Here is a 4860-nt window from a genome sequence, read left to right on the forward strand (position 1 = left end):
AAATCGCTAGATATGCAAAAAAGTATAAAAAAAGACTTGTAACACACCCAAACCAGCTGGTTGCTGAAACGAATAAAACCATAATAGAAAGAAGACTGAAGAAGAAGCATCCCGCAGATCTCACAATAGAAATAAAATAAACAACTTAGAGGATGGAACCCTGCTGGGGGTAACCATCCACATGTTATATTATTATACCACTAAGCTATAATATTTTACCAAATGTCTTACTGGACAAATTGTAAAATTCAAATAAATAAATAAAAAAACTGAACGTATTGAACGTATTAATTCGCAATGCTATTGATCTTTGCATTTATCATCATTACAGATCTGTTTATGACGAAAACATAGTATAGATTCTGGGTGATTATTATTGGGCTGACCTAAGTCATGTCCAACCTGACTTAATGATTTTTCTAATTCTCATAAATTAAATGTTGATAGATATTGGTGACTTGATGAGGACTATCTTTAGTATGATTAACCCTTTCCCTGCGGAGCGCAAAAAAACGAATTGCTCTCTGAGCAGCCGTCGTAACAGTGGGAGCTCGTCGCGCGGATGGCACGATGCACAAAGAAATTATGTGGCTAAGCGTCAAAAGGCGATGTTCGCAGCGAAAGGGTTAAATTATTATACTGTACTTTTATTTGTACTCTGTAGTAGTTTTAAACTGTACATCGTTCTTCTATATTGAAACAAATAAAGATATTCAAACTACAATACATCATAAAGTGCATCATGTAACATGTAAAAAGGAAAAAATATATATTCTGCATAAAAACAAAATATTTGCACAAAATATTAATACACTTGATTGTAATTGTTTATTTCTTACTCACTTAATTAAGTAGAACTAAGACTAAGCAACATTCAGGTACAATAACGTCGCAGTGATACAGTATTTAGTTATGACCAATCTCAAAATAATGTTAATAATAAATTAAAAAACCGTTTGTTATGTGTTTATATATGCATTATCAAGCCAACCCTACTGCAAGGCTAGGTCGACTCACGACAGAGGCGAAGCAAGCTCCTATCCTCCGTCAGATTCCAAAAATCAGTTTAATATTCTGACTTCCCAATGGGAAGTGTATCAGATATTAAGCTGATAAGAACAGATACTACACTTTGATCTTAGCCATAAGGCCGAGAAGCGATAACAATTTCAATTTTGTTTACGAATATAACCTCTCTATCCCCTAAATTTTCCAGCGAGAAACGGCACCTTGAAAAAACCATCTAGCGGTGGTACCTTCAAATACTCTAGCCTGATCTTACTGTACTGACATTTAGCGACTTTCGGCGTACAGTCTATTCCGTCCGCGAAGCGTGATTTTCCATCTTCTTATATACTATGAACAACGTCGATCTTTTTGTGATGGCAAAATTACAAGAGTATCCTGAAGCTCAAGTTTGTAGACGATGAAATTCATTTTAATATTCGTTTAAATCGCATCCTATATTTTGCTCGTTGACTTTGGTAACAAAGCGTGCCTTTGATCCTTCTTCCTGTTTTGTGTCTAATTTCGTAAAATACTCACCTTTGTCACCATGGATTCTGGACAGAGCAAGCGAAAGCACTTGAGGATGTAATAAATCAAGTTCTCTTCTATACTATGCCATAGACCAAGGCTAGCAGGTTTCAACAGTTTCTGTTGAAAAATGTTGGAAAAAAGAGTAGAGTCTAAGGAACAATGATCGGATATTGTTTTCGTAATTTTCCATCCTTAATCCTTGAAATCGTCTTTTAACAGTTCTGATGTTTTTCGAACAACAAAGCTGAATTATTTTAGTTCCGACACTCCTAAAATACACGACTGATATATTATAGACAATATCGTTCTTAACACCGGGCAAGTGGATCATTTGTCCCGAGCCATGCACTTATTGTTATTTGTTTCCACATTTGATAATATGTAGATGAATATAATCGTAATATCTTAAGCAAACGAACTTTGAAATTTAAATATTTAATTAAAAAGACTATTGAGGATAATCTCATAATAGCGAAGCTCATATGATAGATGAAAAGAAAATAGCGTCCATACTAGTATTTTATCAGAAAATTCTAAAGCCTTCTTTGTACCATGCATCGTATATAGGTTTAATTAATATTATATTAGTAATAGTTTAATTGATATAGTATATAGGTTAAATTAAATATTAGGTAATATGGTTTTGGCTGTTCCAACAACAATATCCTATGTTGCAACAATTCAAAGATTGTACGTAATATTTTCTGGATCGTCACAAAGGTGAAATATTTTAATAAAGCACTGAGAAATTTTTACTTTGAAAATACTTTCACAAACGTGACGGGAATGTTGATTTGACTTTGTTAAAATAGTTACATATAACTTAGATAACATACAAGATGCATTATTAGAAGAATCAAGTGAAACAGCAGATGATCCTCAAATTAAAAGTGACTCGCAGGCTCTGTTTCAGAATCAAATTAATTTTCAATATGTATTGTCAACAATTATTTGTTATGAATTGCTATTTGTTATCTCTAATGTTAACAATAATTCACAGAAAATCGAAACTGATTAGAGTTTAGCTCTTAAAATATCTCTCTTAAGAGGGTTAAAAGATTTTTTTATAAATTATCGAGTAAATGATTTTACTAAATAAAAAAATTTGCGAGTGTAACGATAACGATTTTTCATTAAATTTTAAAGAAGTCAGATCAAAGAAGCAGAAACGTTTTTATGTACATGAAGCAAAAGATTCACATTCACATAATCCTGATACTATTTTTCTCATAGATTGCTTATTAGATTCAAATAAATTGGCCACTGTCCTTCAATATTCAGATTTTTATATAACATACGAGAGCTAAGAAGTATAGAAGAAGAAAATCTGATCAAATGCTGTATGAATTTGGATATTATTTTAGGAAATGAAAATTACTGAGGTACAGTGAAAATTCGTCGTGTACAACGTACGAATACAATATTTAAGTGTGGTCTATAAATGTAAGAAAATGCGAAGTCGAACGCCCCGGGCGATCACCTGTCCTTCGTTACTTTCGGCTATGGAAAAGAGAAAGCGTCAACATTGAAGAGCGACATAAATTAAGCCCTCAACCGCGTGGTGTGTGGGCTAGCGTTCCCGCGTCTAGTGATTGCGACGCCTGAAAACGCGAGATTTCGAACGCTCGCAGCGATTGCTACATCATCGTAGGTTCTAGAAACAGATAGCGAAGCCACCTGAAGATATCAAAAACTATGTCCTCTCCCTCTCTAGCACAACGGCCAGCCGGCTTTGACCTTCGCGGCTGCGATGTCAAGACGCAGAAGGACACTCGGGCATTCTTTGCACAATTGTCAATGTGGATGAACGTCAAAGTAAAACCACGCAAGTTCGACATTTCCGAGTCTACGAACAGACTATACGCGACTGCTTGATGAATTCGTTTGATTAATTTTTTACATAAAATTAAAAATTCATTTGCAAATTTGTATGTTGCTTTAACCCCTTGCCCTACGATTTAACACTAAACCTACCAACACTTCGTGTATACCTATTCCTACCGTGTGCGGTCAAAATGACTGGTGATTAAAGAAATAATAGTTCTTATGATTTAACTTAGATAATGGTTAATTTATAACTAATTGTATATAAAATGATAAACTTTCATAGAATTTCGTCCAAATTTACTTTTGTTTAATTTCAATTATAGACTTAAATAGAACAACACTTTTATTTATATAGAGATATATCTTATTCAACTTTGCTGCATTTTTTAGAAATTATCTTATTATCAAATGTACATTTGCCGCATAAATATTTCCCGCGTCTTAAACAAATTTTCGCAATTTTGTAACCTTTACGATCTTTTACTTGACAAGTTTTTTGTAGTAATGAATCTGAACTTGTTGATAGTTTTATTGCATGGTTTTTTTCTCGCGATTCTTTATATAAAAGTAATGTATGCACCAGGTTTATAACAATTTTGTGAATTCTCTGTAAATTGGCCCCATACTGTAGATACCATTGCAAATTTATTGATTCGTAAACCAATGATGGCTTCCTTCGCTCTTCTTCTCAAATTGTATAAACCTGATAATTTCAGCAAAGTTATTCCTGCTCATTGTTTCTGAAAAAAATGCAGTTAACTAAATTTTATGCCACAAACATGTGACATCTAAATTCTTTGCCTGATATGCACCATGGGCATATAGCAGAGCAATAAATGCACCTAGTTTTCTTGTATCTAGCTTCCACCTAGTCCTCAATACTCTAAATGCTTCTTCTTCCGTACATTATATTATATGATCCCTTATACGGTGATCAATGATAACATAAAATGCCGTCTTTACTTGTCCTTTCATTATATGCTGTTTTGCATATCCTTAAAAATATTATGAACTGACGTCCTGCCAGGTTTGGGACTTGCATCTATTTCTCTCCTATCGGGCCGAGTTTCGATACGCTGGTTCTCTACGTCAGTCTCACCCTTCGCTGTCAACTGTCTACCGTCGACTGCTGAAGCGTGTAGACGTGTGTCTAGTGCTCAGTGAAGTTCACAATACAACAAGTGACGACCCTCCGTCGAAAGTGAGTTGAAACAGAAATAAAAATGGGTTTTCTAAACTTACTCGTGGGAAATCCAAGCCTTCTAATCTCCAATCCAAATCATAGCTTCTCGACTAGTTATTTCAATTTGAATCAACTAGCTCGAAATGGCCCAAGTAACTAGATCAGGCTCTCATGAGCAAAACTATAACCGCACCGTTCTACCCCCTCCGTGGCAAAAGGACAATATATCCCTTCTTTCAAACGACACTAACAAGATAAAAAAATGTAAGCTAGAAACAGTTAAAATAAACGCAAACATTAGTCAACAAGCC

At 34.4% G+C, this 4860-nt stretch overlaps 1 non-coding gene across 1 annotated transcript; it reads right to left on the reverse strand.

The window, feature by feature from the left end:
- Nucleotides 1–971: 971 nt before the first annotated feature.
- Nucleotides 972–1162, reverse strand: LOC138188565 (U2 spliceosomal RNA). Its single transcript, XR_011175554.1, has one exon. It is a non-coding gene; the product is annotated as a U2 spliceosomal RNA (small nuclear RNA).
- Between the last annotated feature and the right edge of the window lie 3698 nt (nt 1163–4860).

The sequence above is a fragment of the Bombus flavifrons genome, chromosome 16, assembly GCF_040668555.2.
Source record: "Bombus flavifrons isolate JBK064 chromosome 16, iyBomFlav1_principal, whole genome shotgun sequence".
NCBI classification, from domain to species: domain Eukaryota; kingdom Metazoa; phylum Arthropoda; class Insecta; order Hymenoptera; family Apidae; genus Bombus; species Bombus flavifrons.